The sequence below is a fragment of the Macrosteles quadrilineatus genome, unplaced genomic scaffold (genome assembly GCF_028750875.1).
Source record: "Macrosteles quadrilineatus isolate MER2022 unplaced genomic scaffold, UCM_ALF_1.0 Scaffold_73__1_contigs__length_606889, whole genome shotgun sequence".
NCBI lineage: Eukaryota > Metazoa > Arthropoda > Insecta > Hemiptera > Cicadellidae > Macrosteles > Macrosteles quadrilineatus.
Genome location: NW_026542666.1, coordinates 555,755 through 569,945, shown reverse-complemented (window position 1 = coordinate 569,945; position 14,191 = coordinate 555,755).

Sequence of the window (14,191 nt, the reverse complement as noted above, 5' to 3'; positions counted from 1 at the left end):
ACACTTGTACAACCTTGTAAAAACTTGTACAAGCTTGTACACGATTGTACACCCTTGTACACACTTGTGCAACCTTGTACACACTTGTACAACCTTGTACACACTTGTACAACCTTGTACAACCTTGTACAACCTTGTACAACCTTGTACAACCTTGTACAACCTTGTACACACTTGTACAACCTTGTACACACTTGTACACCTTTGTACACACTTGTACAACCTTGTACACACTTGTACAACCTTGTACACGCTTGTACAACCTTGTACACACTTGTACAACATTGTACACACTTGTACACACTTGTACAAACTTGTACATTCTTGTACATACTTGTACACCCTTGTAAACACTTGTACAACCTTGTACAAACCTGTACACCCTTGTACACACTTGTACAAGCTTGTACACACTTGTACACCCTTGTACACTTTTGTACACCCTTGTACACATTTGTACAACCTTGTACAAACTTGTACACACTTGTACAAACTTGTACACACTTGTACAAACTTGTGTATACTTGTACAACCTTGTACACACTTGTACAACCTTGTACACACTTGTACAAACTTTTACATCCTTGTACACATTTGTACACCCTTGTACACACTTGTACAACCTTTTACAAACTTGTACACACTTGTACAAACTTGTACATTCTTGTACATACTTGTACACCCTTGTAAACACTTGTACAACCTTGTACAAACCTGTACACCCTTGTACACACTTGTACAAGCTTGTACACACTTGTACAAGCTTGTACACACTTGTACACCCTTGTACACTTTTGTACACCCTTGTACACATTTGTACAACCTTGTACAAACTTGGACACACTTGTACAAACTTGTACACACTTGTACAAACTTGTGTATACTTGTACAAACTTGTACACACTTGTACAACCTTGTACACACTTGTACAAACTTTTACATCCTTGTACACATTTGTACACCCTTGTACACACTTGTACAACCTTTTACAAACTTGTACACACTTGTACAAACTTGTACATTCTTGTACATACTTGTACACCCTTGTACACACTTGTAAAACCTTGTACAAACCTGTAAACCCTTGTACAAGCTTTTACACACTTGTACAAGCTTGTACACAATTGTAAAACCTTGTACAAACTTGTACAACCTTGTACAAACTTGTACACACTTGTACAAACTTTTACATCCTTGTACACACTTGTACAAACTTGTACACCCTTGTACACACTTGTACAACCTTGTACAACCATGTACACACTTGTACAACCTTGTACACACTTGTACAACCTTGTACACACTTGTACAACCTTGTACACACTTGTACACCTTTGTACACACTTATACAACCTTGTACACACTTGTACAACCTTGTACACACTTGTACAACCTTGTACACACTTGTACAACCTTGGACACACTTGTACAACCTTGTACACACTTGTACAACCTTGTAAAAACTTGTACAAGCTTGTACACGATTGTACACCCTTGTACACACTTGTGCAACCTTGTACACACTTGTACAACCTTGTACACACTTGTACAACCTTGTACAACCTTGTACAACCTTGTACAACCTTGTACAACCTTGTACACACTTGTACAACCTTGTACACACTTGTACACCTTTGTACACACTTGTACAACCTTGTACACACTTGTACGACCTTGTACACGCTTGTACAACCTTGTACACACTTGTACAACATTGTACACACTTGTACACACTTGTACAAACTTGTACATTCTTGTACATACTTGTACACCCTTGTAAACACTTGTACAACCTTGTACAAACCTGTACACCCTTGTACACACTTGTACAAGCTTGTACACACTTGTACACCCTTGTACACTTTTGTACACCCTTGTACACATTTGTACAACCTTGTACAAACTTGTACACACTTGTACAAACTTGTACACACTTGTACAAACTTGTGTATACTTGTACAACCTTGTACACACTTGTACAACCTTGTACACACTTGTACAAACTTTTACATCCTTGTACACATTTGTACACCCTTGTACACACTTGTACAACCTTTTACAAACTTGTACACACTTGTACAAACTTGTACATTCTTGTACATACTTGTACACCCTTGTAAACACTTGTACAACCTTGTACAAACCTGTACACCCTTGTACACACTTGTACAAGCTTGTACACACTTGTACAAGCTTGTACACACTTGTACACCCTTGTACACTTTTGTACACCCTTGTACACATTTGTACAACCTTGTACAAACTTGGACACACTTGTACAAACTTGTACACACTTGTACAAACTTGTGTATACTTGTACAAACTTGTACACACTTGTACAACCTTGTACACACTTGTACAAACTTTTACATCCTTGTACACATTTGTACACCCTTGTACACACTTGTACAACCTTTTACAAACTTGTACACACTTGTACAAACTTGTACATTCTTGTACATACTTGTACACCCTTGTACACACTTGTAAAACCTTGTACAAACCTGTAAACCCTTGTACAAGCTTTTACACACTTGTACAAGCTTGTACACACTTGTACACCCTTGTACAAACTTGTGCACCCTTGTACACTTTTGTACACCCTTGTACACATTTGTACAACCTTGTACAAACTTGTACACACTTGTACAAACTTGTACACACTTGTACAACCATGTACACACTTGTACAACCTTGTACACACTTGTACAACCTTGTACAAACTTGTACAAGCTTGTACACACTTGTACAACCTTGTACACACTTGTACAACCTTTTACACAATTGTAAAACCTTGTACACACTTGTACATTCTTGTACAAACTTGTACTTACTTGTACAACCTTGTACAAACTTGTACACACTTGTACAAACTTTTACAGCCTTGTACACATTTGTACACCCTTGTACACACTTGTACAACCTTGTACAAACCTGTGCACCCTTGTACACACTTGTACAAGCTTGTACACGATTGTACACCCTTGTACACACTTGTGCACCCTTGTACACACTTGTACACCCTTGTACACACTTGTACAACCTTTTACAAACTTGGACACACTTGTACAAACTTGTACATTCTTTTGTACACCCTTGTAAACACTTGTACAACCTTGTACAAACCTGTACACCCTTGTACACACTTGTACAACCTTTTACAAACTTGTACACACTTGTACAAAATTGTACATTCTTGTACATACTTGTACACCCTTGTACACACTTGTACAACCTTGTACAAACCTGTACACCCTTGTACACACTTGTACACCCTTGTACAAACTTGTGCACCCTTGTACACTTTTGTACACCCTTGTACACATTTGTACAAGCTTGTACACACTTGTACACCCTTGTACAAACTTGTGCACCCTTGTACACTTTTGTACACCCTTGTACACACTTGTACAACCTTTTACAAACTTGTACACACTTGTACAAAATTGTACATTCTTGTACATACTTGTACATCCTTGTACACACTTGTACAACCTTGTAAAAACCTGTACACCCTTGTACACACTTGTACAAACTTGTACACACTTGTACAAACTTGTTTACACTTGTACAACCTTGTACACACTAGTAAACCTTGTACACACTTGTACAAGCTTGTACACACTTGTACAACCTTGTACACACTTGTACAACCTTGTACACACTTGTACAACCTTGTACACACTTGTACAACCTTGTACACAATTGTAAAACCTTGTACAAACTTGTACAACCTTGTACAAACTTGTACACACTTGTACAAACTTTTACATCCTTGTACACACTTGTACAAACTTGTACACCCTTGTACAACCATGTACACACTTGTACAACCTTGTACACACTTGTACAACCTTGTACACACTTGTACACCTTTGTACACACTTATACAACCTTGTACACACTTGTACAACCTTGTACACACTTGTACAACCTTGTACACACTTGTACATTCTTGGACACACTTGTACAACCTTGTACACACTTGTACAACCTTGTAAAAACTTGTACAAGCTTGTACACGATTGTACACCCTTGTACACACTTGTGCAACCTTGTACACACTTGTACAACCTTGTACACACTTGTACAACCTTGTACAACCTTGTACAACCTTGTACAACCTTGTACAACCTTGTACACACTTGTACAACCTTATACACACTTGTACACCTTTGTACACACTTGTACAACCTTGTACACACTTGTACAACCTTGTACACGCTTGTACAACCTTGTACACACTTGTACAACATTGTACACACTTGTACACACTTGTACAAACTTGTACATTCTTGTACATACTTGTACACCCTTGTAAACACTTGTACAACCTTGTACAAACCTGTACACCCTTGTACACACTTGTACAAGCTTGTACACACTTGTACACCCTTGTACACTTTTGTACACCCTTGTACACATTTGTACAACCTTGTACAAACTTGTACACACTTGTACAAACTTGTACACACTTGTACACCCTTGTACACATTTGTACAACCTTGTACAAACTTGTACACACTTGTACAAACTTGTACACACTTGTACAAACTTGTGTATACTTGTACAACCTTGTACACACTTGTACAACCTTGTACACACTTGTACAAACTTTTACATCCTTGTACACATTTGTACACCCTTGTACACACTTGTACAACCTTTTACAAACTTGTACACACTTGTACAAACTTGTACATTCTTGTACATACTTGTACACCCTTGTAAACACTTGTACAACCTTGTACAAACCTGTACACCCTTGTACACACTTGTACAAGCTTGTACACACTTGTACAAGCTTGTACACACTTGTACACCCTTGTACACTTTTGTACACCCTTGTACACATTTGTACAACCTTGTACAAACTTGGACACACTTGTACAAACTTGTACACACTTGTACAAACTTGTGTATACTTGTACAAACTTGTACACACTTGTACAACCTTGTACACACTTGTACAAACTTTTACATCCTTGTACACATTTGTACACCCTTGTACACACTTGTACAACCTTTTACAAACTTGTACACACTTGTACAAACTTGTACATTCTTGTACATACTTGTACACCCTTGTACACACTTGTAAAACCTTGTACAAACCTGTAAACCCTTGTACAAGCTTTTACACACTTGTACAAGCTTGTACACAATTGTAAAACCTTGTACAAACTTGTACAACCTTGTACAAACTTGTACACACTTGTACAAACTTTTACATCCTTGTACACACTTGTACAAACTTGTACACCCTTGTACACACTTGTACAACCTTGTACAACCATGTACACACTTGTACAACCTTGTACACACTTGTACAACCTTGTACACACTTGTACAACCTTGTACACACTTGTACACCTTTGTACACACTTATACAACCTTGTACACACTTGTACAACCTTGTACACACTTGTACAACCTTGTACACACTTGTACAACCTTGGACACACTTGTACAACCTTGTACACACTTGTACAACCTTGTAAAAACTTGTACAAGCTTGTACACGATTGTACACCCTTGTACACACTTGTGCAACCTTGTACACACTTGTACAACCTTGTACACACTTGTACAACCTTGTACAACCTTGTACAACCTTGTACAACCTTGTACAACCTTGTACACACTTGTACAACCTTGTACACACTTGTACACCTTTGTACACACTTGTACAACCTTGTACACACTTGTACGACCTTGTACACGCTTGTACAACCTTGTACACACTTGTACAACATTGTACACACTTGTACACACTTGTACAAACTTGTACATTCTTGTACATACTTGTACACCCTTGTAAACACTTGTACAACCTTGTACAAACCTGTACACCCTTGTACACACTTGTACAAGCTTGTACACACTTGTACACCCTTGTACACTTTTGTACACCCTTGTACACATTTGTACAACCTTGTACAAACTTGTACACACTTGTACAAACTTGTACACACTTGTACAAACTTGTGTATACTTGTACAACCTTGTACACACTTGTACAACCTTGTACACACTTGTACAAACTTTTACATCCTTGTACACATTTGTACACCCTTGTACACACTTGTACAACCTTTTACAAACTTGTACACACTTGTACAAACTTGTACATTCTTGTACATACTTGTACACCCTTGTAAACACTTGTACAACCTTGTACAAACCTGTACACCCTTGTACACACTTGTACAAGCTTGTACACACTTGTACAAGCTTGTACACACTTGTACACCCTTGTACACTTTTGTACACCCTTGTACACATTTGTACAACCTTGTACAAACTTGGACACACTTGTACAAACTTGTACACACTTGTACAAACTTGTGTATACTTGTACAAACTTGTACACACTTGTACAACCTTGTACACACTTGTACAAACTTTTACATCCTTGTACACATTTGTACACCCTTGTACACACTTGTACAACCTTTTACAAACTTGTACACACTTGTACAAACTTGTACATTCTTGTACATACTTGTACACCCTTGTACACACTTGTAAAACCTTGTACAAACCTGTAAACCCTTGTACAAGCTTTTACACACTTGTACAAGCTTGTACACACTTGTACACCCTTGTACAAACTTGTGCACCCTTGTACACTTTTGTACACCCTTGTACACATTTGAACAACCTTGTACAAACTTGTACACACTTGTACAAACTTGTACACACTTGTACAACCATGTACACACTTGTACAACCTTGTACACACTTGTACAACCTTGTACAAACTTGTACAAGCTTGTACACACTTGTACAACCTTGTACACACTTGTACAACCTTTTACACAATTGTAAAACCTTGTACACACTTGTACATTCTTGTACAAACTTGTACTTACTTGTACAACCTTGTACAAACTTGTACACACTTGTACAAACTTTTACAGCCTTGTACACATTTGTACACCCTTGTACACACTTGTACAACCTTGTACAAACCTGTGCACCCTTGTACACACTTGTACAAGCTTGTACACGATTGTACACCCTTGTACACACTTGTGCACCCTTGTACACACTTGTACACCCTTGTACACACTTGTACAACCTTTTACAAACTTGGACACACTTGTACAAACTTGTACATTCTTTTGTACACCCTTGTAAACACTTGTACAACCTTGTACAAACCTGTACACCCTTGTACACACTTGTACAACCTTTTACAAACTTGTACACACTTGTACAAAATTGTACATTCTTGTACATACTTGTACACCCTTGTACACACTTGTACAACCTTGTACAAACCTGTACACCCTTGTACACACTTGTACACCCTTGTACAAACTTGTGCACCCTTGTACACTTTTGTACACCCTTGTACACATTTGTACAAGCTTGTACACACTTGTACACCCTTGTACAAACTTGTGCACCCTTGTACACTTTTGTACACCCTTGTACACACTTGTACAACCTTTTACAAACTTGTACACACTTGTACAAAATTGTACATTCTTGTACATACTTGTACATCCTTGTACACACTTGTACAACCTTGTAAAAACCTGTACACCCTTGTACACACTTGTACAAACTTGTACACACTTGTACAAACTTGTGTACACTTGTACAACCTTGTACACACTAGTAAACCTTGTACACACTTGTACAAGCTTGTACACACTTGTACAACCTTGTACACACTTGTACAACCTTGTACACACTTGTACAACCTTGTACACACTTGTACAACCTTGTACACAATTGTAAAACCTTGTACAAACTTGTACAACCTTGTACAAACTTGTACACACTTGTACAAACTTTTACATCCTTGTACACACTTGTACAAACTTGTACACCCTTGTACAACCATGTACACACTTGTACAACCTTGTACACACTTGTACAACCTTGTACACACTTGTACACCTTTGTACACACTTATACAACCTTGTACACACTTGTACAACCTTGTACACACTTGTACAACCTTGTACACACTTGTACATTCTTGGACACACTTGTACAACCTTGTACACACTTGTACAACCTTGTAAAAACTTGTACAAGCTTGTACACGATTGTACACCCTTGTACACACTTGTGCAACCTTGTACACACTTGTACAACCTTGTACACACTTGTACAACCTTGTACAACCTTGTACAACCTTGTACAACCTTGTACAACCTTGTACACACTTGTACAACCTTGTACACACTTGTACACCTTTGTACACACTTGTACAACCTTGTACACACTTGTACAACCTTGTACACGCTTGTACAACCTTGTACACACTTGTACAACATTGTACACACTTGTACACACTTGTACAAACTTGTACATTCTTGTACATACTTGTACACCCTTGTAAACACTTGTACAACCTTGTACAAACCTGTACACCCTTGTACACACTTGTACAAGCTTGTACACACTTGTACACCCTTGTACACTTTTGTACACCCTTGTACACATTTGTACACACTTGTACAAACTTGTACACACTTGTACAAACTTGTGTATACTTGTACAACCTTGTACACACTTGTACAACCTTGTACACACTTGTACAAACTTTTACATCCTTGTACACATTTGTACACCCTTGTACACACTTGTACAACCTTTTACAAACTTGTACACACTTGTACAAACTTGTACATTCTTGTACATACTTGTACACCCTTGTAAACACTTGTACAACCTTGTACAAACCTGTACACCCTTGTACACACTTGTACAAGCTTGTACACACTTGTACAAGCTTGTACACACTTGTACACCCTTGTACACTTTTGTACACCCTTGTACACATTTGTACAACCTTGTACAAACTTGGACACACTTGTACAAACTTGTACACACTTGTACAAACTTGTGTATACTTGTACAAACTTGTACACACTTGTACAACCTTGTACACACTTGTACAAACTTTTACATCCTTGTACACATTTGTACACCCTTGTACACACTTGTACAACCTTTTACAAACTTGTACACACTTGTACAAACTTGTACATTCTTGTACATACTTGTACACCCTTGTACACACTTGTAAAACCTTGTACAAACCTGTAAACCCTTGTACAAGCTTTTACACACTTGTACAAGCTTGTACACAGTTGTACACCCTTGTACAAACTTGTGCACCCTTGTACACTTTTGTACACCCTTGTACACATTTGTACAACCTTGTACAAACTTGTACACACTTGTACAAACTTGTACACACTTGTACAACCATGTACACACTTGTACAACCTTGTACACACTTGTACAACCTTGTACACATTTGTACACCCTTGTACACACTTGTACAACCTTGTACAAACCTGTGCACCTTGTACACACTTGTACAAGCTTGTACACGATTGTACACCCTTGAACACACTTGTGCACCCTTGTACACACTTGTACACCCTTGTACACACTTGTACAACCTTTTACAAACTTGTACACACTTGTACAAACTTGTACATTCTTTTGTACACCCTTGTAAACACTTGTACAACCTTGTACAAACCTGTACACCCTTGTACACACTTGTACAAGCTTGTACACACTTGTACAAGCTTGTACACACTTGTACACCCTTGTATACATTTGTACAACCTTGTACAAACTTGTACAAACTTGTGTACACTTGTACAACCTTGTACACACTTGTAAACCTTGTACACACTTGTACAAGCTTGTACACACTTGTACACCCTTGTACAAACTTGGGCACCCTTGTACACTTTTGTACACCCTTGTACACATTTGTACAAGCTTGTACACACTTGTACACCCTTGTACAAACTTGTGCACCCTTGTACACTTTTGTACACCCTTGTACACACTTGTACAAACTTTTACAAACTTGTACACACTTGTACAAAATTGTACATTCTTGTACATACTTGTACATCCTTGTACACACTTGTACAACCTTGTACAAACCTGTACACCCTTGTACACACTTGTACAAACTTGTACACACTTGTACAAACTTGTGTACACTTGTACAACCTTGTACACACTTGTAAACCTTGTACACACTTGTACAAGCTTGTACACACTTGTACAACCTTGTACACACTTGTACAACCTTGTACACACTTGTACAACCTTGTACACAATTGTAAAACCTTGTACAAACTTGTACAACCTTGTACAAACTTGTACACACTTGTACAAACTTTTACATCCTTGTACACACTTGTACAAACTTGTACACCCTTGTACACACTTGTACAACCTTGTACAACCATGTACACACTTGTACAACCTTGTACACACTTGTACAACCTTGTACACACTTGTACACCTATGTACACACTTATACAACCTTGTACACACTTGTACAACCTTGTACACACTTGTACAACCTTGTACACACTTGTACAACCTTGTACACACTTGTACAACCTTGGACACACTTGTACAACCTTGTACACACTTGTACAACCTTGTAAAAACTTGTACAAGCTTGTACACGATTGTACACCCTTGTACACACTTGTGCAACCTTGTACACACTTGTACAACCTTGTACACACTTGTACAACCTTGTACAACCTTGTACAACCTTGTACAACCTTGTACAACCTTGTACACACTTGTACAACCTTGTACACACTTGTACACCTTTGTACACACTTGTACAACCTTGTACACACTTGTACGACCTTGTACACGCTTGTACAACCTTGTACACACTTGTACAACATTGTACACACTTGTACACACTTGTACAAACTTGTACATTCTTGTACATACTTGTACACCCTTGTAAACACTTGTACAACCTTGTACAAACCTGTACACCCTTGTACACACTTGTACAAGCTTGTACACACTTGTACACCCTTGTACACTTTTGTACACCCTTGTACACATTTGTACAACCTTGTACAAACTTGTACACACTTGTACAAACTTGTACACACTTGTACAAACTTGTGTATACTTGTACAACCTTGTACACACTTGTACAACCTTGTACACACTTGTACAAACTTTTACATCCTTGTACACATTTGTACACCCTTGTACACACTTGTACAACCTTTTACAAACTTGTACACACTTGTACAAACTTGTACATTCTTGTACATACTTGTACACCCTTGTAAACACTTGTACAACCTTGTACAAACCTGTACACCCTTGTACACACTTGTACAAGCTTGTACACACTTGTACAAGCTTGTACACACTTGTACACCCTTGTACACTTTTGTACACCCTTGTACACATTTGTACAACCTTGTACAAACTTGGACACACTTGTACAAACTTGTACACACTTGTACAAACTTGTGTATACTTGTACAAACTTGTACACACTTGTACAACCTTGTACACACTTGTACAAACTTTTACATCCTTGTACACATTTGTACACCCTTGTACACACTTGTACAACCTTTTACAAACTTGTACACACTTGTACAAACTTGTACATTCTTGTACATACTTGTACACCCTTGTACACACTTGTAAAACCTTGTACAAACCTGTAAACCCTTGTACAAGCTTTTACACACTTGTACAAGCTTGTACACACTTGTACACCCTTGTACAAACTTGTGCACCCTTGTACACTTTTGTACACCCTTGTACACATTTGTACAACCTTGTACAAACTTGTACACACTTGTACAAACTTGTACACACTTGTACAAACTTGTACACACTTGTACAACCATGTACACACTTGTACAACCTTGTACACACTTGTACAACCTTGTACAAACTTGTACAAGCTTGTACACACTTGTACAACCTTGTACACACTTGTACAACCTTTTACACAATTGTAAAACCTTGTACACACTTGTACATTCTTGTTCAAACTTGTACTTACTTGTACAACCTTGTACAAACTTGTACACACTTGTACAAACTTTTACAGCCTTGTACACATTTGTACACCCTTGTACACACTTGTACAACCTTGTACAAACCTGTGCACCCTTGTACACACTTGTACAAGCTTGTACACGATTGTACACCCTTGTACACACTTGTGCACCCTTGTACACACTTGTACACCCTTGTACACACTTGTACAACCTTTTACAAACTTGGACACACTTGTACAAACTTGTACATTCTTTTGTACACCCTTGTAAACACTTGTACAACCTTGTACAAACCTGTACACCCTTGTACACACTTGTACAAGTTTGTACACACTTGTACAAGCTTGTACACACTTGTACACCCTTGTACACTTTTGTACACCCTTGTACACAATTGTACAATCTTGTACAAACTTGTACACACTTGTACAAACTTGTACACACTTGTACAAACTTGTGTATACTTGTACAAACTTGTACACCCTTGTACACACTTGTACAACCTTGTACACACTTGTACAACCTTGTACACACTTGTACAACCTTGTACACAATTGTACAACCTTGTACAACCATGTACACACTTGTACAACCTTGTACACACTTGTACAACCTTGTACACACTTGTACAACCTTGTACACACTTGTACACCTTTGTACACACTTGTACAACCTTGTACACACTTGTACAACCTTGTAAAAACTTGTACAAGCTCGTACACGATTGTACACCCTTGTACACACTTGTGCACTCTTGTACACACTTGTACAACCTTGTACACACTTGTACAACCTTGTACACACTTGTACAACCTTGTACACACTTGTACACACTTGTACAACCTTGTACACACTTGTACAACCTTGTACACACTTGTACAACCTTGTACACACTTGTACAACCTTGTACACACTTGTACAACCTTGTACACACTTGTACAACCTTGTACACACTTGTACAACCTTGTACACACTTGTACAACCTTGTACACACTTGTACAACCTTTTACACAATTGTAAAACCTTGTACACACTTGTACATTCTTGTACAAACTTGTACTTACTTGTACAACCTTGTACAAACTTGTACACACTTGTACAAACTTTTACATCCTTGTACACATTTGTACAAGGTTGTACACACTTGTACAACCTTGTACAAACCTGTACACCCTTGTACACACTTGTACAAGCTTGTACACGAAATTACACCCTTGTACACACTTGTGCACCCTTGTACACACTTGTACACCCTTGTACACACTTGTACAACCTTTTACAAACTTGTACACACTTGTACAAACTTGTACATTCTTGTACATACTTGTACAACCTTGTAAACACTTGTACAACCTTGTACAAACCTGTACACCCTTGTACACACTTGTACAAGCTTGTACACACTTGTACAAGCTTGTACACACTTGTACACCCTTGTACAAACTTGTGCACCCTTGTACACTTTTGTACACCCTTGTATACATTTGTACAACCTTGTACAAACTTGTACACACTTGTACAAACTTGTACACACTTGTACAAACTTGTACACCCTTGTACACACTTGTACAACCTTGTACACACTTGTACAACCTTGTACAAACCTGTACACCCTTGTACACACTTGTACAAGCTTGTACACGATTGTACACCCTTGTACACACTTGTGCACCCTTGTACACACTTGTACACTCTTGTACACACTTGTACAACCTTTTACAAACTTGTACACACTTGTACAAACTTGTACATTCTTGTACATACTTGTACACCCTTGTAAACACTTGTACAACCTTGTACAAACCTGTACACCCTTGTACACACTTGTACAAGCTTGTACACACTTGTACAAGCTTGTACACACTTGTACACCCTTGTACAAACTTGTGCACCCTTGTACACTTTTGTACACCCTTGTATACATTTGTACAACCTTGTACAAACTTGTACACACTTGTACAAACTTGTACACACTTGTACAAACTTGTACACCCTTGTACACACTTGTACAACCTTGTACACACTTGTACAACCTTGTACACAATTGTACAACCTTGTACAACCTTGTACACACTTGTACAACCTTGTACACACTTGTACAACCTTGTACACACTTGTACACCTTTGTACACACTTGTACAACCTTGTACACACTTGTACAACCTTGTACACACTTGTACACACTTGTACAAACTTATACATTCTTGTACATACTTGTACACCCTTGTAAACACTTGTACAACCTTGTACAAACCTGTACACCCTTGTACACACTTGTACAAGCTTGTACACACTTGTACAAGCTTGTACACACTTGTACAAGCTTGTACACACTTGTACACCCTTGT